This window comes from Malania oleifera, chromosome 11, assembly GCF_029873635.1.
Source record: "Malania oleifera isolate guangnan ecotype guangnan chromosome 11, ASM2987363v1, whole genome shotgun sequence".
Classification (NCBI taxonomy): Eukaryota; Viridiplantae; Streptophyta; class Magnoliopsida; order Santalales; family Ximeniaceae; genus Malania; species Malania oleifera.
The window spans coordinates 90,908,793-90,934,441 of NC_080427.1; the positions used below are offsets into that span (position 1 = coordinate 90,908,793).

Here is a 25,649-nt window from a genome sequence, read left to right on the forward strand (position 1 = left end):
ATAGAAAACAAAAATAAAATACAAAGTTCGTGTTTTTATTTCTTGTGTCACGTTATCGTTTAGGTTGATTGATAGTTTAATTTTAGTTCGCATTCTTGATTTGTGTTAAAAGTTCAGTTTTTAGTCTATGTTTGGATCTGATTGAGTTTCCATTGCATGTTTTAATTCCTTATTTGTAGTTGTCATCTTTAATAATGCATGTTTATGTATTTCCTTAAGTAGACTAGGATTTCTATTCTTGTTTTTTTAATTTAGTGAATGTTAGTTTTAGGGTTTTAAATTACGTGCCGTTTAATTCGTCAGAAGTAAAATTGAACAACCTTGAAAACCCGAATCTGAACTGAGTTCAGTACCTTTTTAATTTCGATTGGAAGAACGTAAAATCTGAGATTAAAATGCATTCCCTGAGGAGACGATCTAGCCCTTGGGCTTAATATTACACGACAGAACTCCTATACTTGGGATAACTTTCGAGCTGCTCATTTTTCGAGTGAGTCAAGTTTTTGGCGCCATTGCCGGGGAATTTCTAGTTTTAATTTCGAATTTTGCGTTTTCCCAATTTTTTTTTTTTTGCTATTCTTTTATTAAATAAAAAAAAAATGAAAAAAAATTGAAAATTGAAAAATTGGAAAAAAAAAATAAATTTGTTTGTTGCTATGTTAGTGGATTTCTATTGGCGATTGTGATGTTTGATACCCTGGGTTCGAGATAATTTGAATCGATTGTGTAGACTTTCACCTAGCACTAGTAGGGATACACATAGCACTGAGTTTGACTGTTCACCTATTAGTCCTGCGAGTGATTCTGAATTTGAACTGAATAATCTGTTTGGCAATTATTTTGAAGAAGCTATGGCTGCACATGCACCACGTACACTTGAAGATTTTCTATAGCCTACTCGCACATCTACACCTTCATGCATTGTGTTGCCACAGGATGCACCGAATTTCACTCTTAAACAAGGCATGTTATCTGTGATTCCCCAATTTCACGGGATGGACTCTGAGAGTCCGTACCAACACTTGACAGACTTTGAGATGGTTTGCACCACTTTTATTAATAGGGCTGGGACTGATGAATACATTAAACTGCGTTTGTTTCCCTTTTCTATGAAAGACAGGGCAAAAATCTGGTTTAATTCTTTGCGCCCTAACTTTATTACTAGCTGGGCTGAAATGCAGCGTGAGTTTTTACATAAATTTTTTCCTCTTCAGAGAACTCAGTACTTGCAGGAGCAGATCAGTCAGTTCATGCAAAAAGATGGCGAGACATTCCAGGCATGTTGGGAGAGATTCAAGGACTTGATGAACATATGCCCGCACCATGGTTTCGAATCGTGGAGGTTAGTGAATTATTTTTTTACTGCTTTAACCCCTGTGTGCAAACAATTTGTCCAGTCTATGTGCAGTGGAATGTTCTTCCGTAAGGAACCAGACGAGGGCTTATCATTTTTAGACTATCTCGCTGAGAGTGCCCAGCAGTGGAATGCACGACCAAAACGGGTGCCGATAGCTGCCCAACCTATCCGAGCAATCAGTGGTGGGGGTAGATATGAGGTTAAAGAGGACACTAGCTTACAGGCCCTTGTAGCTGCGTTATCTAAAAAATTGGAAGTCATGGAATCCGAAAAGTCGAAAGCTGAGATTTGCACGATTTGTGAGACTTCAGACCACAGACCTCAGGATTGTCAATTCTTACCTGTGTTGCAAGAAAGCAGATCTGATCAGGTGTCATCGGCAAATTGGGTTAACAAGACGCAGAATCAGCCACTCTCGAACACTTACAACCCGGGGTGGCGGAATCATCCAAACCTCCAATGGAGAAATGATCAGCCGGGTCCATCATCTTCACGATATCAGCAGGCACCTCAATCATATGCACCGCCTCCGTAACCGACATACAATCCAGTCGTAGCTCCTCAACCGCAGTATCAACCACAACAGTTTTCTCGGAGCTACGCACCACCAGGATTCCAACCACCATTAGTCCCCATTCCAGTAAAGAAAGCTTCAGGTGATAGTGTAGAACAGGTGGCAACCATGCTCCAACAATTCATGCAAATGCAAGTTACGACCAATGAAGAACTGAAAGATGCCGTAAGTAAGATAAGTACACAGCTTAATACCCTTGAAAAAGGAAAATTCCCTGCACAGCCTCAGCCTAATCCCCAGGTATATAGACAGCTACAACAGTCAGTGCACAATGTTTTAGGGGATACGTTTGAGTCAGCAAAAGCAGTTATTACTTTGCGAAGTGGAAAGGAAGTTCCCCATCCTGAAATGGCCACTGACCAACAAACAACCATGCTGACACCTGAGGTGACAAATGAGACAGATAAAGGAAAAGAAAAATTAGACAAGGCCAGCTCAAGTTTAACAAAGTCAGATAATAAAGAGGATGAGCTAGTTAAGGAATACCAACCTGTGGTACCATACCCTCAGCGTTTGACATCTGGACAAAAGAACAAGTATCATATAGAGATTCAAGAGATATTCAAGCAGGTAAAAATCAATACTCCACTTTTAGATGCCATACAGCAGATCCCTGCATAAGCAAAATTTCTGAAAGACCTATGCACCGTAAAAAGGAAACTGAACGTGAAGAAAAAGGCTTTCTAAATTGAGCAGGTCAGTGCATTGATTATTAGTCAGACTCCACAGAAACTTAGAGATCCTGGCTCCCCCATAGTACCCATTATGATTGGTGAATCTCGTATTGGGAGGGCTCTACTTGACCTAGGGAGTAGTGTGAATCTGCTTCCGTCTTCATTATATGACCAGCTGGGTTTAGGTGAATTGAAGAGAACTACAATGATACTACAGTTGGCAGACAGATCTGTAAAGGCTCCATGAGGTATTGTTGAGGATGTTTTGGTTCAGGTTGACAAATTTTACTATCCCGTGGATTTCGTTGTTTTGGATATGCAGTAGCCTGTTTCCACCATTTATCAGGCTCCTGTCATTTTGGGGCGACCAATTCTTGCTACTTCAAATGCCCTGATTAACTGTCAGAGCGGAGTCCTGAAGCTCACATTTGGGAACATGACACTGGAAATGAATGTTTTTAATGCTCATAGGATGTCAAGTGGGTGTGATGACGCAGATACTCATGCAGTCGATGTGATAGATGACTTAGACACTTCAGAGCTACTGTCGGTACTCGATGTCGATGCTGCACTTGAAAATGACTCTTTTGCTCAGTTTGAAGGGATTGATGAATTATTACTAGAATCAGAGGAGCAGATCCCAGATAGTGGTCCTCATATGTTTGATGCGAGTTATACAAGTAGTTGGCGTAAGCCTACATTTGAGGCCATTGACCTACCAGAAATTCTGAAGTCATCCGCAGAAGAAATTCCAACCCTTGAGTTGAAACCATTGCTTGCCGAGCTGAAATATGCTTTCTTGGGTCCAGTAGACAGCACATTCCCTGTGGTAATTTCTTCACACGTTACTCATGAACAGGAAACTAAATTATTGCAGGTACTTCGAGAGCATTGAGGAGCGATTGGATGGACCATTGCTGACATCAAGGGTATCGACCCTTCCATTTGCACTCATAACATCTTCCTCGAAGGAGACGCTAAACCAGTTCGAGATGCACAAAGGAGGCTGAATCCAGCCATGAAAGAGGTGGTAAAAAACGAAGTGCTGAAATTATTAGTTGCAGACATCATCTATCCAATCTTCGACAGCAAATGGGTAAGCCCAACACAGGTAGTTTCAAAAAAATCTGGTTTGACTGTCATTGAAAATGCTAATGGAGAATTGATCCCATCTAGGAAAGTAACGAGTTGGAGAATGTGCATTGATTATCGTAAATTGAATTCGGCTAGCCAAAAAGATCATTTCCCGTTACCTTTCCTAGATCAGATATTAGAGAAAGTAGCTGGTAATTCTTTTTATTGTTTCTTGGATGGTTTTTCTAGTTACTATCAAATTGCCGTAGCACCTGAGGACCAAGAGAAGACTACCTTCACTTGTCCCTTTGGAACCTTTGCTTTCCTCAGAATGCCATTCGGTCTATGCAATGCCCTTGCTACTTTCCAACGCTGTATGATGAGTATTTTCTCTGATATTTTAGATGACATGTGCGAAATTTTTATGGATGACTTTTCTGTGTTCGGTAAGTCTTTTGATCATTATTTGACACATTTAATTGCGATTTTGAAAAGATGTGAGGAAAAGAATTTACTTCTAAACTGGGAAAAATGTCAATTTATGGTACGTAGTGGTTTAGTACTTGGACATTTGGTTTCTGAGCGTGGTATAGAAGTTGATAGGGCCAAGGTAGAGCTGATTTCTCAATTACCTGTCCCTAAGACAGTCCGGGATATTCGCTCCTTCCTTGGTCATGTCGGGTTCTATAGACGTTTTATTGAGGGTTTCAGTAGTATTGCTAAACCATTATATACCTTGTTGCAAAATGAAACTGAATTTGTGTGGACTGATGATTGTCAACAGGCCTTTGAAACGCTAAAGCGACATTTAACTATTGCGCCTATCATGCAACCTCCTCGGTGGGACTTGCTAATTGAGATCATGACCGACGCTAGTGACTACGCTCTTGGTGCTGTTCTAGGTCAACGAATTGATAACAAGCCGTTGGTTATTTATTATGCCAGTCGAACTTTGAATGATGCTCAGAGAAATTATACTACCACTGAGAAGGAATTGCTAGTTGTTGTTTTTGCTTTAGATAAATTTCGTTCTTATGTCATTGGTGCACCTGTCATTATTTTTACTGACCACTCTGCTTTGAAATATTTATTAGCAAAGAAGGACGCCAAGCCCAGATTGATCAGGTGGATTCTACTCCTCCAGGAATTCGATATCACCATACGCGATAAAAAGGGTGTGGAAAACGTTGTAGCTGACCATCTTTCTCGATTGCAGCTACCCGAGGTACTGGTGTCCCCTCCCTTGAATGACGAATTTCCTGATGAACGTCTCTTTGCTATGTCACGCGCTCCATGGTTCGCCGACATTGTGAATTATCTTGTCACCGACTGGATGCCAGACCATTGGCTCACCTAGGACAAGCGTAAGTTCCTAGCTGCGGTAAGACATTATTATTTTGATAATCCATACCTGTTCAAATATTGTTCTGATCAATTAGTGCGTAGATGTGTTCCAAATGATGAATTTAATTCCGTGATGCATTTTTGCCATGGTGGGATATGTGGAGGCCACTTTGCTGCTAAGAAAACTGTTTCAAAAATATTACAAAGTGGACTCTACTGGCCCACCATGTTTAAAGATGTTGAAAATTTTTGTAAAGCATGTGAGGCCTGTCAAAAATTAGGAAAAATTACTGCCAAGAATGAAATGCCTATGTCCCCTATATTGACTCTTGAGATTTTTTATTGTTGGGGTATTGATTTTATGGGAAATTTTCCTATTTCTTTTGGGCATTCTTACATTTTGGTCACTGTGGACTATGTTTCTAAATGGGTGGAGGCAATACCTGTCGAACCAATGACCACAAGGTTGTCATACGTTTTCTCAAATAGTTATTTGCACGCTTTGGTATGCCCCAGGAAATCATTAGTGATGGAGGGTCCCATTTCTGTAACAAACCTTTTGAAAAACTCACGCAAAAATATGGTGTAACCCATAAAGTCTCTGCCCCTTACCACCCTCAGACCAATGGTCAAGCTGAATTGGCCAATAGAGAGATCAAAACGATACTTGAGAAAACCATGCATCCTAACCGTAGGGACTGGTCAGAAAAACTTGTTGACACACTTTGGGCCTACCGAACAGCTTTCAAGACAAACTTAGGGATGTCTCCCTACAGGTTAGTATACGATAAGGCGTGTCATTTACCGATTGCAATTCAGCATCGTGCGTTATGGGCTATCAAACAAATTAACCTTTCACTTGATGATGCCACAGGTTTAAGAAAATTGCAGGTATGCGAGCTTGAAGAATCTCGAAGGGACACTTATGATAATGCTCGTTTGGCTAAGGAGTGGATGAAGTTGCTACATGATAGGAACATCAAAGAAAAACAACTTTTCCCTTCTCAACAAGTGCTACTCTATGACTCCCGACTGCAAGTGTTTCCTGGGAAATTGAAATCCCGGTGGGGTGGTCCATATATTGTTGCAAAAGTTCATTCTCATGGTGCGGTAGAGATTGTAGATCCGAAGAATGGCAACCGCTTCACAGTCAATGGACAGTGCCTCAAGGCTTTCATGACCCCATTCGATGTCGACAAAGAGGTCTTGCTTTTGCAAGACCCTAGGGGAGTCCTCTGACCTTTCTATGCTACTGTTTTCTTTATCTTTTTATTTTTATTTTATTTTATTTTTTTCAGTTTATTTGTTTTAGTTGTGTTTTTCCCTTTTCTTTCTTGTTACATTAGTCAGTAGTACTTTTCCATTAGTTGTTTACAGTGCACAATTTTATTTTCCCTGCGCTTTCACATTGAGGACAATGTTCCACTTTAGTTGGGGGGGGTGAACATTCGCATGTAACACTGTGCACGTACACGTACCAAGTTTTTAATATAAAAAAAAAAACAACAACAAAAACAAAAAAAAAAAAAACAAAAAAACAAAAAAAATCAAAAAGAGAGAGAAAGAAAAGAAGAGCACTGAAGAATTACATTGCATTATGCCATGCTTAACACTGACTCATACCCTTCACATACTTGCGTATAACTTAAGAATGATACACTTGAGTCAGTCATGCATAGTTTTCTCTTTATATGATCTTATGACTCCATGAAGAATCGATTGGTAGTACATTCGTGTTAGTTGACTATATAATTTCCTGTATTTACACGGCATCTCACGAGGCTGAATAAACACATTCACGTGATTCATTGCACTTAGGGTTTCCTGTGAGCACTGAGAGAGCACCCGTGGTGACTATGACACCTTGTGAGATATCCTTGAGCTATTTATCGTCCTTTTGAGCGTTAATATCAAATCAGAGTTCATAGAACTCAATTCTCTTTTTTGGATGATTCCTTGTACACTAGTCTTTATTTTTGATTTGCTAGCCTAGAGGTGACACCTAGTGGGGAGATAGAAACTTAGGTCTTGTAGCCTACTCAAGATGTGAAGGCTGAGCCACCCCTAGAGATAGACTTAATTCATGGACCCCTATTCGAGCTCAATTCCCATTGATGGTATGAAGATTACAAAAGAAGTATTATGATTGTCTTTATTGCTCAAGAAAAAAAATAAAGAATGAGCAGAAAAAAAATATAAGCAACACACATGCGCATGAAATGAAATGTCAATGCGGACCCAAATACATATCACAAAAAGTCAAGGACGACACATATTTTCCACGTATGAAGATTCTTCAACCGGTTAATGCCTCAGATGTATTTACGGCAAGTTTGTGAGTAAGTTGATCTAGGGTGGTCTCGGTTGGATATGACGAGTAGGTGAGAAGATGTTAGGGTGAAGGACCTGACACCTCATAGATAGGCTAGATTCTTTCCAGACTAGTCCACTCCATATACTTAGCATTGTTCCTTTTAATATGTGGGATGTTTGATTGCGACACTCCTCCTCACATATGATGAGTGAACTCATTTTCTTTGAGTGTTCTTGAGGGTATACCAGTTAGGCCGAGTCAAAGCGACCGTTCTGTAGGTGTCCACTGGCATCCTAGGTGTACTGAGTCACACATATCACACATACCTCGAGAGTTTACCTGTTTATACTCGAACTTATATGATTGCATTAACTCTGAATGTGCCATTGATTAACTTCATGTGAGTATACTACTCTTAAATGACATATAAATGATGAAACTTGCATGAGTGACGTGCTTTGGAGTCGTGTGCATTGAATATGAACGAGCTTGTGTGAAATTCAGTTATGTTCTTGTATGTGAAGTAGTATAGTTATATCGCATGTGCATTTATTTCATGATTACTGGAGTATGTAGTTGTAGACACCACCCTGAAATTCATTCACGTCATTTGCTAGAACCTAGCAAAACGTTAGTTGGGGGGTGTGATTACGGGTCAAAACTGCATAATTGGGCATCTTAACCCGGGCTTTACGGTTATATTTTTAATTAAATGTCCAAAATTGTCCAATATTTTCATAAAGTGCCAAAATCATCATTTTTGAACTTTATTGCACTATTTATGAAGTTTTGGTAATTTTTGTCGCAGGAAAATTCCCGGGAATCAAAACCAACACCTGTTCGTATTTCATGCATAACTTTTCCGTCCGAGCTCTGATTGAGACGATTTAAATTTTTGGAGAAAGAAGAAAGGATTATCTACAACTTTAGTGTTTTGAGTTTTGTGAGATACAGGCTCCAGAAGAGCAGAATTTGCGATGAACAGAGAACAAATAAAATGAAAAAAATTAAAAAATATATGCTTGAATGGATAGTTGATGTGACCCAGCCATGCATAGCCGGGTCGGGTTGGCTAATCTGGGTAGGGCTTTTTTTTTTTTCTCTTTCTAAACCCCTCCTCCAGCGCAGCCCCGGGGGTCCTCGGCTCTCCTCTTCTCTTCTTCTTCTTCTCCTCTTCTCTTCTTCTTCTTTGGTTTTGTTTTTTTTTCCTTTCAATTGCTGCATTGCCATTCTCTGTTTCCCTTTCTTTCTTCCCCTGTTTTCTTTAATCCCTTGCAGTATCTCCCTTGCCCTGTTCCTTACCAGCTCTCGGCCAACACCAGCACAGCAAGCCTCGGCTTTGCTCCATCCCAATCTCCACAGTCCCCTACTGCAACCCGAGAACACAGCAGCAGTAGCCTGCAGCTTCTCCAACCCAAGAACACACAGCAGCAGCCCCAGCTCCAGCTTCCAGCACAGCAACACCAGTCGAGACCTCTTGCTACCACAGCTCCTCTAGCAAACAGCTGAGCTTCGCTAGCCACCTGCAGCATCTCTTCCATCCATCTGTTCCAGCACCAGGCCGAGCAGAGCACAACCCCTGTTCCACCAGGCTCTCGGCCTTCCACACAACAGCAGCTGCAGCTCTCGGCCACTTCTCTACCAGTCCACAACACAGCAGCAGCCAACTCCACAGCAACCCGTGAACAATACCAACACTAGCACAAGCTCTGTTTTACTCTCTCTCTCTCATCTCCTTCTTCTTCTTGTTTTTATTTATTTATTTATTTCATGTTAATTGTTATTTTGTTTTTTTTACTCATTGGATTTTATTAAAGACTTGCTTTTTATTCTTTTTTTTCCTTTATCATTTATTTAGATGCTCTTTCAATTATAGTTCTTTTTAGTATTAAAGTTTATTGATTTTATGTGTTTAATTAATGAAGTCTAAGATAAAATATATATATATATATATATAGAAAACTAAAATAAAATACAAAGTTCGTGTTTTTTATTTCTTGTGTCACGTTATCGTTTAGGTTGATTGATAGTTTAATTTTAGTTCGCGTTCTTGATTCGTGTTAAAAGTTCAGTTTTTAGTCTGTGTTTGGATCTGATTGAGTTTCCATTGCATGTTTTAATTCCTTATTTGTAGTTGCCATCTTTAATAATGCATGTTTATGTATTTCCTTAAGTAGACTAGGATTTCTATTCTTGTTTTTTTAATTTAGTGAATGTTAGTTTTAGGGTTTTTAAATTACGTGCCATTTAATTCGTTAGAAGTAAAATTGAACAACCTTGAAAACCCGAATCTGAACTGAGTTCAGTACCTTTTTAATTTCGATTGGAAGAACGTAAAATATGAGATTAAAACGCATTCCCTGAGGAGACGATCTAGCCCTTGGGCTTAATATTACACGACAGAACTCCTATACTTGGGATAACTTTCGAGCTGCTCATTTTTCGAGTGAGTCATTCGTCACTAAAAACGGCACGGTAAACAATTTCTATGCGAAAATTTTTTCGAAAAAATATTAGCGACCATTCTAGGGTATTAGTGACGGTTTTGAAACCGTCACTGCTAGTGTTTTTATTTTAAAATTTTTAAAAAGAAATAGTTAAGGGTATTGTGACGGTTTGGATAACCGTCACTAATAACGGGGTATTAATGATGATTTTGAAACCGTCACTACTAGTGTTTTTATTCAAAAAATTTTAAAAAAGAAATAGTTAAGGGTATTAGTGATGGTTACTAGTGTTTTTATTTAAAAAAATTAGTTAAGGGTATTAGTGACGGTTTTGAAACCGTCACTACTAGTGTTTTCATTTAAAAAATATTAAAAAAAAAATAGTTAATGGTATTAGTGACTGTTTGGGAGAACCGTCACTAATAAGTAATAGTGTTTTCATTTAAAAAATTTTAAAAAAGAAATAGTTAAGGGTATTAGTGATAGTTTGGGATAACCATCACTAATAAGGGGGGTATTAGTGACGGTTTTGAAACCATCACTACTAGTGTTTTCATTTAAAAAATTTTAAAAAAGAAATAGTTAAGGGTATTAGTGACGGTTTGGGAGAACCATCACTAATAATAGGGTATTAGTGACGATTTTGAAACCGTCACTACTACTTCAGACTTCAGTTTACACAAAAAAACCCTAAGGACCCCTAACTCGCGCCGTGCCTCTTGCCCTTTCCTTATATCTAACCTCTCAGCTCTCACTATCTCAAATCTCAATCCTCTCCTCTCCTGAGTCGCCTCTCCTCTCCTCTGGTGCGCTGCTACGTGTTGGACCTGCCAGTTCTGTGAGCCTGTGAAGTGCGAACGATCCCCAACTCGAGTCGTCGTGTCCTCCAAGCTCCATGGACCACAGCCATAGGCATCAGTCATCCCCAGCTCCACAGACGACTTGACTCCACACCTCCAACCTCCAGCTGCTCCACAGTAAGGTTAAGCTCCCTCAGGCCTCACAGATCAAATTGTGAGCAAATGATGTTTGTGGAATGCAAACTTGTGTGCATGTAATGAATGGAGTTTGGAAGAGCCAAATGGGAATTTTAAAAAAAGATTATATTTATTGTTTCTGCAGGATTTATCTTCACTCAATTTTCTTCAAAATTATAACTAGGACTAATTATTTTTCTTTCTAACAAGAAGTACTGTTTTTTAATTTCAAGTCCAAGTGATCAAGATGGGCAATAACTTAATTTTTATTGCTCTCTTCATTTTTGTTAGCCCCTAAAAAGAGCTCCATGAAAAATATACGTCTTGTGGTAAACTTAAATAATATTGATCTTGAAATTAAGTTTAATATATGTGTGTGTGTGTGTGTAAATCATGATTAACTGTTTCTATGTCATTTGGTGCTGCCTCTTGAAATTACACACACATGATCAAATGCAACTTTTTTTCAATAGCAGAACAATATGGTGACTGGTGAAAATTCCAATGATCAGTCTATGAAATTTTTATGATTTGTATGTGTGTATGTATACATATTTTCTATCTCTTAACTTGCATTCAATTAAACTTTCCATCATTGATTTGAATTGGAATAATCAGTTTTTTTGTTATCAAATACATTTTATAAGGTTGTGCAATTTTTTTATTTTTTTAATTTGAAACCATGTCAAATTTTTTTTTTAGTGGAAGATCTATAACCACTATTGTATCCATTAATAATCACAAAAAATAAGCATTAGCCATTAGATAAATAGCGCCCTATCCAATTCCTCCACGTAACACCTGACCACTTCCTCAAAGGCACTCTATCCAAGAACTCCCAACTAGCTCAATCACACGCCTTCTCAAAATCAGAAAATTTAATTTGAACACAATGCCCTTTTTCTTTGTATGACGAACATCCTACCACTTCAATATCAACTAAAAATAGCATACACAATCTGCCTTTCTCCCACAAAAAACACTTTGTGCAAAAGAAATAGTATTACTAAGGAGGAGGTTAGACTTCACGTTCAGAGTCCAGTACTCCAAACGTCAAATCATGCTGATCGAACTCTGGTACATGTCAAGAATATTAATAGTTTGGAGCTAGAAGTGTTTGAAAAATGGGGAGGTAAGATGCAAAAACCTAGGAGCAACTATGGGGGAGATTGATGATATCTTGTGTCTGAATTTTGGCAGATTTGACTATGGTGGGAGGTTGCTGTTGGATAAGATTCTCCAATTAAGCATGATACAGGTGAATGACACAATTTCATAACCAAAGAAAAAGTGTATTTGTGAGTAGTAGATTACCTATAGCAAATATCAGTGACAAAAAATCCTTTTATTTTCTTTTAAATTAATGGTAATAAACTAAAAAATATAACCCCATTTGCTATTTAGGGTCTACAACTTGAATAAAAGCTTTTGTTGCAAAAGACAAAAGTATCTCTCCAAAGAAGTAAAAACATGTACTGAAATGTTGTTCTCTATTTAGACTGGTAAGGGTGGCGATGGAGTGAGAATGGCCAGTTCTCCCACAGGGAACAAGAATAATCCATGCCCCCACCCTATTAGAAAATCGAGGTTCCTTCAGGGCCCCATTGCCTGAAAATTTAAGTTTACGAATTTAAAATATGATGATTTTATTTAAATTTTAATAGTGAAATGGTGATGTGTGAAGTAATATTTTGTGCTTAGAAACAATAGCACTTCAATGCAGAAGAAAATTGAGTCTAAAATAGCTAGCCTGCTTTAACATCACTAGATAATCTTAAAAACCTATGTAACAAAAAACTTATCAAAATAAAATTTTCCATATTAGGATAAAAAAGTAAAAACTGCTTCAAATACATCATTGGCAACAATAAATCCACCTCTCTGCTTTTTGATAATTGGCACTCTCTAAGTACCTTTGTGGAAACGTATTACCTTGATATTGCTCTGACTTTGGTATTTCATTGGATGCTAAAGTTTCAAGCATAAAAAAGGAGGGTAGATGGAATTGGCAAAGGAGAGCTTCCGGCAAGGTTGCTGAAATTAAGACTAGACTGGATTTCTCACCTAATCCTATCACTGAAGATTCTATTTCTTAGGAACCCACTGCTTCAGGCATTTTTTATTTCAATTCACCAAAGATCAGCTAAGGGAGAGAGGCTCATGGCATCCTACAATTTCATTTAAACAAAATATTCAAGGGCAAGCTTTTATAAGCAGGTTAGCAGCTTTGAATAAGCTCCTAACCCTTGACAAACTCTTGATCTGGGGTAGAGTTTTTGTACCTTCTTGTTTGTTTTGTCATCATGGCATTAAAGACAGAAGCCACTTATATATTGACTATTATTATACTACCTTCTTGTTTGTTTTTTCATCATGGCACTAAGGACAGAAGCATATATTGACTATTACTATACTAGAAGCATTTATCATAAGGCAGCAGCTGCTCTCAAAGTTCCTAGATTTTTTTTTTTTCAAGCTAGGAGGATGAAATCCATTGGCTTTCCTTGTTGGTAACAATCCCATGCAGAAGTCATCAGCAAGCTAGCTTGGATTGCATCCATTTATCATGTTTGGAAAAATAGAAATTTATCTTTAATTTTGATAATATTTCGATTATTCCTAACAATGTGATTTATTCCATTTTAAATGAAGTGAGGGGTAGATGTTCTAGTATTGGGAGATATTCAACTGCTTTTAAGCTACCAACCTTTGTTAGCTTCCTTTGTTGTTTTTTTCCCTCTAAGCTAATATATTATTTCTTACCTTTTTTTCTCAAAGCCACTCAATGAAAGTTTCTATGAGAAACATGGCATGCAACAACTGGTTTAAAAGTTTAGTATTCTCTTAGAAGTTATTGTGCTTGTCTTTTACACCAACTGCTGCACATCACATCACCTATGAAAACTTCCATATGAAATGTCAATCATGATGAATAAAATCACTCTCTTAGATTTATGGTTTTGGATTATGATATATAGAGCATTCTTATCAAGAACTATTAAGTACTTGATAATAGTAACTTGGTAATACTAGTTCTAATCACCAAGTCATACGGATATCATAATTGATTTTATTAGATTCCTCTTAGGGCTAGAACGAACTTCCGTGACATTTGATAACATAAATAGGCTTTCCTAGATCATTTCACATCAAGTGGATTGCAAGCAAAAAATGTAAACCTAAATCAGATGCCTCAACTTTTAGTGAGGCAAAATAAATAAATGTATATTTTTTATATGGTTCAAAAAATTGAAATATCTATAAAACAAGATGGCATCCTGTTCAAGTTTGCAAGTGCTTGGGCATAATGAAGCGATATGGTTGCCTAGCTTATTCAAAAAAATTATAAAAACTGAGAATATGAAACATAAATGAAGGAGAACTATGGTATATAGATATTAAAATTTGCAATAATTGTTATTTGGCAACAATGTAAGTGCCCAAACCATCATAACTGCTTGTTTCTTAACTTATTATTCTTATCTTCTATAGGTGTCACGCCTAACTTAACATGAATATGTTCAACCCATAATTATCTTTTATAGTTATACCACCCTTCCATGTCAACGTCTCATTTCAACAACTTATAGTGTCACTTATTTACCTAATATTCTGATCCACATAGCATGGTTGGTCCCTTCATATACAAAATTTCCTTTTAGCTTTGTTAGATCACTCAACATGCTCAAGGTACTTCACTTTACCGGCCTACTTTAGTCATATGTATTAAATCTTCTTCAATTTCTTGTCCAACATGCATGATAGATTCATGGTATCTTGGGATTTTCATTTTATAGTGAATCTCATACCAACTGTGTCTAATCTATGAAATATGTTGTTTATGGGATAATCCACTATATTTTGATATATGTGTTTTATGGGATGCATGAACACATTACATTATTTAATGCTTATTATATGAAGCTCCTGTGCACTTGCAAAATTCACTACTAGTTGGATTATTGTGAATTGTTTATTATAAACACCTAGTTTTGGAGCATATCTCTATGGAAAAAAAGCCATATTTACAGGAGAAATGGGCCAAAATTTTTCAAAAACCGTATACTAATTTTTTTAACTTTCTTAATTTGTAGGGTTTGCAACTGTGACAACATCAGGCACTACGAATGCAACTTTTCACTTTTTTTGTTATTTGAATAGATGAAATGTAAGAATTTGAATTTGTATAATGTATTTGTATTTAAATTTGAATTTGTATAATATATTTGTATTTAAATATGAATTAGAATTTTGAATAATTTATGAATTTTGTTGCAATTATGGTTTAATGTTATGTATAAGAAAATTTAATTTAATTACAGATTTTTATAGGAATTAATAATTGGGAAAAAAATTAACTTGACTATTAATTGTCCAATTTAAGTATTAGTGACGGTTTCAAAACCGTCACTAATACTATGGCTTTAGTGACGATTTTAAAACCATCATTAAATCCATAAGTGACGATTCTGTAGAGCAATAGTGACGGTTCTAAAATCGTCACTAATAATAGAGCAATAGTGACGATTTTAAAATCGTCACTAATAATGGAGCAATAGTGACGGTTTTAAAATCGTCACTAATAATAGAGCATTAGTGACAGTTTTACAACCGTCACTAATAATAGAGCAATAGTAAGGGTTTTAAAACCATCACTAATAATTGAGTATTGGCGACAGTTTTAAAATCATCACTAATAATTGAGCATTAGTGACGAAACCATCACTAATACTATGGTTTTAATGAGGATTTTTGGTCGATCCGATGTAGAATCTATAGTGACGGGCTTAAGTTTTTAGTGACGATTTTAATCCATCACTAATACTCTATTATTAGTGACGGTTTGAAAAATTCGTCACTAATAAGTATTAGTAACGGTAGGTATAGCGACTAATTGAAAACCGTCACTAATAACCTTCTTTTTTGTAGTGTCATATGTCAAGGACTCGCTAAAGAAATTTAATATGGAAGATTGCAAAATTCTTGGTACCCCTATGAGTTCTTCCATTAAACTTGATAAAGATGAGCAAGGGATCCCTGTTGACGTGAAATTGTATCGTCACCTGATTTGGAGTCTTCTATATCTCACTGCTAGTAGGCCTAATATTATGTTTAGTGTGTGCATGTGTGCTAGGTTTCAGGATGCTCCTAAGGAATCTCATTAAATAGCAGTTAAACGAATCCTTAGGTATCTAGTTGGAACTATAGAGTTAGGACTATGGTACCCTAAGCATACTACCTTTGAGATTGTAAGTTATATTGATGCCGACTTTGCCAATAGTAAGGTTGATAGAAAGAGTACCAGTGGCACTTGTCACTATTTAGGAAAATATCTCTTTTCTTGGTTCTCCAAGAAACAAAACTCAGTTCCCTTATCCACAGTTAAAGCATAATATATTGCGGCTAGAAGTTGTTGTACTCAAACTCTTTATATGAAACAACAACTTATGGATTTTGGATTGCACTATGATACAATACCAATTAAATGTGATGATACTAGCGCAATCAACATCTCTAAAAATCCTATCTCACATTCATGAACTAAACACATCACTTCCTCTGTGATTATGTGTAGAAAGGAGATGTGGCTCTTGAGTTTGTATGCAGTAATGAGCAGTGGGCAGAAATTTTCACTAAACCACTTCTAGAAGAACGTGAATTAGGTCTCATGCATAGTAGAGATGCTTCCTAGATATTTCATAGTTTGCATACATTTAGGGGGAGCTTTCAAATAATTTTAAAAGTCTAATAACTAATATAACTGTTAATATCTTTTATTGTCATAGACTTTGTGAGATTGATTATGTTTTGCAATGCTTAATTCTCATATTTATTGCATGATGATGATTACACTTATGTTTTATATCTTGATCATACTGGAACTGTTTGAGTTACCTAGTTGTGGATAAATTGTTAGGTCTTAAATACTTTACACCGGTCATTTTTATATAGGAATTTTTGGAAAATGTCTTATTTTCAAATGGCATGCTACCGAAATTTAAAAAAATTGCCAAACTTCTCTTGTATACAAATGGTTCTCACCCATTGCCTAAAGCTATAAGTTTCATCGCCCTTTTTGCTATTGCCAAAAGGGGAAGATGGATAAGAGAGGGAAAAAATTGGGTTTAACTTATTAGAAATTGGAAATTGGATTGAATTGAACTTACATGAAAAATTATTAGAGTTTATTATTAAAGTTTTACATGATGCACATTGTTAGGGGGAGCCTTCTAAGGCTATGCCCAATTTTTGCATGATGTATTTTTCATCATCAAAAAGAGGGAGAATGTTGACCTTATAGGTCACACCCAATTTTGATAATGAGAAATAGTTAGGTATTTGATGATTTTCAAGTGTTTGTGCAAACTTAGATGAACATCTCAAGAAATGACACTTGAAGCTACATGAAGACCTTGAAGATTTTAATTTGTATTGCCAATTTAATTAAATGTAATATGGGTCTGTAATAGTAACTTAGGAATATGGTCTGTATTAATTACCTGAATATCATGCATATAGGATATATGGTAAGTTCAGTAAGACCATAGTATGACTCTAAGTCCCAACACTCTCACATGTATCATACTAAATACAAAAGTGTTAAAATTGTACTTATATTGAACATTATTAAGGAGATTAAGAGAGCTCGAGCAACCGAACCCCAGTAGTCCAAAACTCCTCGAGTGCCCGAACTGTTGAAAAGTCAATAGTTGACTTAGGCTCTCAGGTGATCGAACTATTTTGTGCATACTGTCCACAGGCGCCTGAACCCTTTGAAAGGGAAATTCCACCAACTCGGGCTACCGAGAGATATAGTTAAAATTGAGCCCTAGGCAACCGAACACACGAGTTCGGGCTACCGAACCTATGACTAGGCACCCGAATTTACAAACAGAGGCTACTAACTTTTGTTTAGGTTTTCGAAGCATGACACGGGTGACTGAATGTACTTAAATGACTTTTAAAAATGAGTCGGATTGGGCGACCGAACAACAGTTCAGCTACCCGAACCTCAGCGGGTCAAAATTATTTTAATTGTAGTAAAATTGGGCTAAGTTGGGTTAATTGTATTTTAGCTATTTGAAACTTTTTTAATAATTTCCAACAAGTCCCAAACGATTATATTTTTTACCTTGCCTATAAATATAGGCTCATTTGCAAAGATTAGGGAGAATTAGCAAATTAATTAGCCAAAAAATCCTCTCTTTTCAAAATACACTCATTGTCGAAATACTCTCAAATCTTCACTTTTTTGATACAGTCTGAGATTGTGTGAGCATATTTAGAGTGCTCATGATTGCTAGACTTGCTAGAAACCCCCATTTGTGTGATTGATTGTGATATTGATTTTAGAGAGTTTACCTTAGGTTTATCCCACAAGTTTTCATACTATAAATCTTGTGTGGTAATAAACCAATAAGCTTAGGATATTTGCATTGTTATTGCAAGTGTCCAATATCTTTGATTTTTGTTATGCAAAGATATTTTCAACAAGCAAAATATTTTCAAACTAGTATTGTGCTTATTTTATTGAAGAAAATATTCTTGAACTAGTTTGAATATTTGATTGATATCTTTGGAATATTGATTTGCCACTGAATTGTGCTTTGCTTAGATTCCAAGATACTACTTGTATTGAACACACTTGAGAATTTCACTGATTATGCCACATAAAGTGTTGATAGCACAACTATTTGCATCACTGAGCTTACACTATATCTATATCATTGATGTGTATATGACTGTGCTTATTGGGTACATATCTACTTTACATGAAAGCATAATCACTGTACCAGTTGATTGAGAAATTACTATTGACCTTGTTGGTCACGCCCAGTTTTGATTATGACAAATACTCATTGTGTCTAATGGGTGTTTGAGGTTTTGTGCAGGAACTAAGATTGTTAAGATCAAGATGGGCGGGCACAAAGCAAGTAAAGCCTGAAGACCAATTTATATTCAATATGGTAATATATTTCATTTGTGAAAAATTGGTCTGTAATAGTAAATAGGTCTTTAGTTTGTAATAAACTCACACACATCACATGCATGATAATACGTAAGCTCAAACAAACCGTAAATGAAAAATGACCTTAGAAAGACCTTAGGGTTTTCCCTTCGGTCGACCTTTGGTTGACCAACACCATACTTTTTCGGTGTCTTTAATTGGACATAAATGACCCTAGGACACACACATTTGCACCAATGTTTGTTAGGCACTTGATTAGGGTTTGTATGTTTCAAGACTGGACCGAAATGCACACATTGTGCACTTTCGGTCGATCAGCCATGGCAGTTCATTTTTCCCTAGTCGACCGAAATAGGCCTGGGTCAACAGTTAACCAAGGTCCCGATTGACTGAACCATTGCAGTTCAAAACTTCTGGTCGACCGAAACCCCCTGGGGTCAAATGTTTTACCATCTGATTGACCGAGACAAAAATGAACTCCAACTACCTGGTCGACCAAGGGATCTCGGGAAAAATCCCAATCGTCTGGTCGACCAAACCAGCGAGTTCAAAATGGCCCGGTCGATCGAACCTTGGAGAAATGGGAAATCACCCACTTTCGGTCGATCGACCACTCAGTTCAAAAATGCCCTAGTCAACCGAACCATATGAGATCTGGTCGACCGAAACTATTCTGGTCGATCGGACCTCTCGGGTTGCCCCTTATTTTTTACCGCAGTTAATATTTTTAAACAGGGTTAAAATGTTTTAAATGTTATTAAACTTTTCCATTAATTCCTAATAGGTCCCTAATGGTCATATTTCTTCCCATGTCTATATATATGTGATCATTTGTGAAAATTAATAGCATGAGCTACCTTGATTAGGGAGAATTCTCTGATAATCCAAAAACATATACTACTTATTTTTTTAGCCTCATTCACTCATGCTTACCTTCTGTTAGTGCCTACATCATTTGTAAGTGGATTGAGTGTTTGTTTCCATAGGTTTGCTCTCCTTGCCTTGATTGATTGACTTGATTTTCTTGAGAGCTAAACCCAAGTATTTTAGGGGACTTTGTTAATAAGTCTCTCCTAAAAAGACTTTTATTTGATCTTCTGAGGTTGTATATTCATTACAATATCTTGAGAAGATCTTATAGTATTTTGATTGCAAATCTTTTCATAATCACTTTCAAATATCTATTGTACTTTTATCTTGAAAAATATTTGAAGAGATATTTGTTTGTGTGATAGTGATCTTTGTTGCAGTATTTACTTACTCATATTATTTACTGAATACAAAGATTACACATCTTTTGCAAACCAAGCGTATACATCATTTGATATTTACATGCTTGAGACATCCTGCTGATTGAAATACTTGAGACTTGACATCTTTGTGTGAACTTATTGGCTGAATATCTTGTGATATAAAGATTGCCTGATTGATACTCTCACACACTCATTACACTGATAGTAAATATATATATATATATATATATGTATATATATATCTGAGAGTTAAGATGTTGGACCACATTGAGCTTACATATTAAATCATATTGTGGTGTTTGTGATTGCGCGTATTTAGATACACATCTGCTTTACTTGAAAGTATATTCATTGTACCACTTGGTTGTATTTTAAACATCTTTTGTGTTTCCAGGAACGGGCCTGAAGAGGGAGACTAGCCCTGGAATAGTCTCGGATTGGCTTAGACCCAGTTAGTAAAGCTAGGTGCGCCATCCTGTTAAGGCGTGTAGGTTGAGGTCAACCCCACTAATTGACCTGGTTAAGGTTGAGGTCAGCCTTGTGCTAATTGACCTAGTTGTAATTGGTGCCGCTCCACCCTTAAGTGAGCTATTAGTGGAATCCTCAGGCTTGCGAGCTAGAGGCGGGGATGTAGGCACAGTTAGACGAACCCCAATAACATATCGTGTGTCTATTTACATTTCCACACTTTATATTTACTGCACGTATATGTTATGGTATGAATGATGTGCATGATTTAAATTCCACTTATTTTATTTATCAGCACATTTGGAATTGTGTAGAAAGACCCTAGGTTACCAAATCATATTGACTTGGTATGAATGATGTGCATGATTTAAATTCCACTTATTTTATTTATCAACACATTTGGAATTGTGTAGAAAGACCCTAGGTTACCAAATCATATTGTCTTCTGACTTAACCTAGGAGAAAAGTTTTAAATTTTCAATTCACCCCCCTTCTTGGGAATACACCAATTCCAACAATTACTATTGTATTCTAGGTGTGGCCTAAGGGGTCGGTAATCCAACCTGGTAAGGATTGTGTGTAAAGGTTAAGGTCAGCCTTGTGCTAATTGACTTGATTGTTTAGGTGCCGCTCCACCCATTTAAGTGAGCATTATAGTGGTAATCCTTGTGCTTGTTAGCTAAGGTGGGGACATAGGCAATTTGCCAAACCTTGATAACAACACTTCTATATGTCACTTCTCTTCACTGCTTTTTGGTGCATGCTTAGTTGATTAAATTGCATTATTTAATTTCTGCTGTATATTACAAATGATTTATTTTACTTGCACTAGATTGACTTTAGGGTTGTGAATATACTTCTATTTGGATACTGACCTAGGGCATTAATTTTAAAAATACCAATTCACCCCCCCTCTTGGGATCATGGTAGAGCTAACATGATAATAACCAAAAAATCCATCCAAGAAACAGTAAAAGAAATTACCAGCTACATTTTCAAGTATTTGATCTAGGAAAGGTAACGGGAAGTGATCTTTTCGGCTAACCGAATTCAATTTATGATGATCAATGCACATTATCCAACCCATTACTTTGCTAGATGGGATCGATTCCCCATTAGCATTTTCAATGACAGTCAAACCAAATTTTTTTGAAAGTACCCGTGTCAGGCTTACCCATTTGTTGTCGGAGATCGGATAAATGATTTCAGTAGCACATAATTTTAGCACTTCATTCTTTACCACCTCCTTCATGGTTGGATTCAACCTCCATTGTGCATCTCAAACTGGTTTAGCGTATCCTTCAAGGAAGATGTTGTGAGTGCGAATTGAGGGGTTGATACCCTTGATGTCTTCAATGGTCCATCCTAGCGCTCCTCGATGCTTCCTTAGTACAAGCAGTAGCTCAGTTTCTTATTTGTGACTAAGGTGAGAAGAAATGTGCCGTCTGCTGGATCCAGGAAAACATATTTCAGCTCTTTAGGCAATTGTTTCAGTTTGAGTGTTGGAATTTCTTCTTCTGATGACTTCATAATTTATGGCAGATCAATGGCCTCAAATGTTGGCTTACACCAACTACTTGTGTAAGTTGCATCCAACACGTGAGGGGTACCATCTATCTCTTGAATCTGCCCCTCCGATCCTAGAAATTTTTCATAAAATTTCTCAAGCAGTTCAGATGAGTCATTTTCAAATGCGCCATCAACATCAAGTACTGACAGTAGTTCTGATATATCCAAATTATCTATTACAACAACTACATGTGTTTCTGCATCATCGCACCCACTTGACATCTTGTGAGCATTGAATACATTCATTTCTAATGTCATGTTCCCAAACACGAGCTTAAGTACTCCGCTTCAACAATTTGAGGCCTCATTAGAAGTAGCAAGGGGTCGCCCAAGAATGATAGGAGCCGGATATATGGTGGAAACATGTTGTTGCATGTCCAGAACAAAAAAATCCATGGGGTAGTAAAATTTGTCAACCTGAACCAATACATCCTCAACAACGCCTCACGAAGCTTTTACAGATCTATCTGCCAACAGTAGCATCATAGTAGTTTTCTTCAATTCACCTAAACCTAGCTGTTCATATATTGAAAACGGGAGTAAGTTCACACTACTCCCCAGATCAAGTAGAGATCTCCTGATACGAGATTCACTAATCATGGTTGAAATAGTGGGAGAACCAGGGTTTCTAAGCTTCTGCAGAGTCTGACTCAATATCAACACGCTAACTTGCTCAGTCAAGAAAGCCTTTTTCTTCACGTTCAATTTCCTTTTTATTGTGCACAGGTCTTTCAAAAATTTTGCGTATGCAGGGATCTGTTGTATGGCCTCTAGAAGTGGAATATTGATCTTCACCTGTTTGAATATTTCTTAGATCTCAATGTGATACTTATTCTTTTAACTAGATGTCAACCGCTGAGGATAGGGTACCACAATTTGATACTCCTTAACTGGCTCATCCTGCTTATTATCTGACTTTGTTAAACTTGAGTTGGCTTCATCTGATTTTTCTTTTCCCTTATCTGTCTTAGCTGTCACATTAGGTGCTGGAGCAACTGTTTGTTGATTAGTGGGCATTTTAGGACGGGAAACTTCTTTTTCACTTCTCAAGGTAATAACTGCCTTAGCTGACTCAAAAACATCCCTGAAACATTGTGCACAAGTTGCTATTGCTATCTATATATTAGGCTGAGGCTATGCATCCCTTTTTTCAGGGTATTCAACTGTGTACTTATGTTATTCACAACATCTCTCAATTCTCTAGTGGTCGTGGCATGAAGCTGCATAAATTGCTAGAACATGTTCACCATCTATGTTATGTTATCATCAGGAGATTTTTTTGCTGAAATAAGAGCTAGAGTTAGCTAGAATCCTGGTGGTGCATAGCTCTGAGAAATCTGTTGTGGCTGATACTACGGTTGAGGAGCTGCAACTGGATGATATATTGGTTGCAGAGATGGTGCATAAGGTTGAGGAACTGACTGAAACCGTTAGGATGATGGACCAGGCTAATCATTCCTCCATGAGAGGTTCAGATGATTCCTCCATTGTGGATTATAAGTGTTTGAGAACGACTGATTCTGAGTTTTATTGACTCAATTCGCCGATGGCACCCAATCAGATCTACTTTCCTTCCATACTAGTGGTAATTGACAGTCCTGAAGTTCGTGGTCTGAGGTCTCACAGATAGAGCAATCGTCAACTTTCACTTTTTCTGATTCCATAACCTCCAATTTCTTTGACAACATAGCAACAAGAGCCTGTAAGCTAGTTTCTTCTTTGACCTCGTATCTGCCTCCACCACTAATAGCTCTAAGAGGTTGTGCTGCTATTGGTGCCCGTTCATGACGTGTGTTCCATTGTTGGGCACTCTCAACTAAATAATCAAAGAATGATAGAGCCTCATCTGGTTCCTTGCGGAAGAACTCCACGTTGCATATAGTTTGGACAAATTGTTTGCACGCAGGGGTTAGAGCAGTATAAAAATAATTCACTAACCTTCAAGATTCGAATTCATGGTGTGGACATATGTTCATTAGGTCCTTGAATCTCTCCCAGAAAGCCTAGAATGTTTCGTCACCTTTTTGCAAGAACTGACTAATCTGCTCCTGCAGGTACTGAGTTCTCTTAAAAGGAAAGAACTTATGTAAGAACTCACGCTGCATTTGAGCCCAGCTAGTAATAGAGTTAAGTCACAGAGAATTAAACTAGATTTTTGCCTTATCTTTCAAAGAAAAGGGAAACAAGCGAAGTTTGATATATTCATCAATTCTAGCCCTATTAATGAAAGTGGTGCAGACCAACTCAAAATTTGTCAAGTGTTGGTATGGACTCTCAAAATCCATCCCATGAAATTGGGGTATCACAGATAACATACCATGTTTAATATTGAAGTTCGGTGCATCTCGTGGAACCACAATGCATGAAGGTGTAAATAAGCGTGTAGGCTCTAGAAAATCCTGAAGTGTACGTGGTGCAGGTGCAGCTATGACTTCCTCAAAGAATTGTTCAAACAGATTACTCAAATCAATTTCAGAATCACTCGAAAAATTAATAGGAGAATAGCCAAATTCTGTGCTCTGTGTGTCCCTACTGGTGCTAGGTGAAAATTTAGACAGACTCTTCGAATTATCTCAAACCTAGGGCATCACACATCAATGCAAACAGCAGAAATCCACTAACACAGTAATAAACAAGCATGATCAAATTTTTTTTTTTCAAATTTTTCAAATTTTTTATTTTTTTGATTTTTTTAAGTGATGAAAAAAATAAAAAATAATTGAAAAAACACAAAATTTGAAATTAAAACTGGCAATCCCCGGCAACAACGCCAAAAACATGATTCATTCGAAAAATGAGTAGTTCAGAAGCTATCCCAAGTATAAGAATTCTGTCGTGTAATACTTAGCCCAAGGGCCCTATCGTCTCCTCGGGGAATGCGGTTTAAATTCCAAATTTTACGTATTTCCAATCAAAAATGAAAAGTTACTGAACATAGTTCAGATTCAGGGTTTTCTGGATTTGTGAGATTTCTTTTGACAAATTAAATGAGCATGCAATTTAAACTCTAAACCCTAACATGCATTGAATATAATAATGAGAAATGGAAATCCTATGTCTAATCAGGTGGAAATTGAAACACGCGTTGAACTTCAGAATAAAAACTAAAGCGAGAACTTTCATACTTAATTAAATCATGCAAGACTGAGAACGCAACTAATCACAATTTTGAATAGCACTAATTTAAGTGCAATCAAGAACTGAAACAAGAATCCAAGACTTTAAGAACTAAACCATAAATGGAACACGGAAAAAATTGGGCTTTAATAATATTAAACTAAATCGAACTCAAGCAAAACTTAAATACTAAGAAGATATTTTTTATTATTTTTTTATTTTTCGCTTTTTTTTTTCATTAAACTAAACCAAACTCTAATCGATTAAAAATTAACGTAAGTAAACAAATTTAAATCTAATGCTAATATTAATTTATAAGAAGAAGAAAATGCTTAATTTAAATAATAGCACCCAAACAAACTTCAAAGATTAAAACTTTAAATAAAATTCCACAAAAAAAATACAGCTATTTAATCAATTAAAAGCAAGACAAATAAACTAAAATAAACGAGAAGAAATAAGAAAGAAAGGAAGAGAGCGAGAAGGAGAGAGAGAGAGAGAGAGAGAGAGAG

The 25,649-nt window shown here is 36.8% G+C and overlaps 2 non-coding genes across 2 annotated transcripts; one reads left to right on the forward strand and one right to left on the reverse strand.

Annotated features, from left to right (window-relative positions):
* Positions 1–1,222: 1,222 nt before the first annotated feature.
* LOC131143598 (small nucleolar RNA R71) lies at positions 1,223–1,330 on the reverse strand. Its single transcript, XR_009133583.1, has one exon. It is a non-coding gene; the product is annotated as a small nucleolar RNA R71 (small nucleolar RNA).
* Positions 1,331–23,970: 22,640 nt separating this feature from the next.
* On the forward strand, positions 23,971–24,076 carry LOC131143555 (small nucleolar RNA R71). The gene has a single exon (XR_009133542.1). It is a non-coding gene; the product is annotated as a small nucleolar RNA R71 (small nucleolar RNA).
* The last annotated feature ends 1,573 nt before the right edge of the window (positions 24,077–25,649 follow it).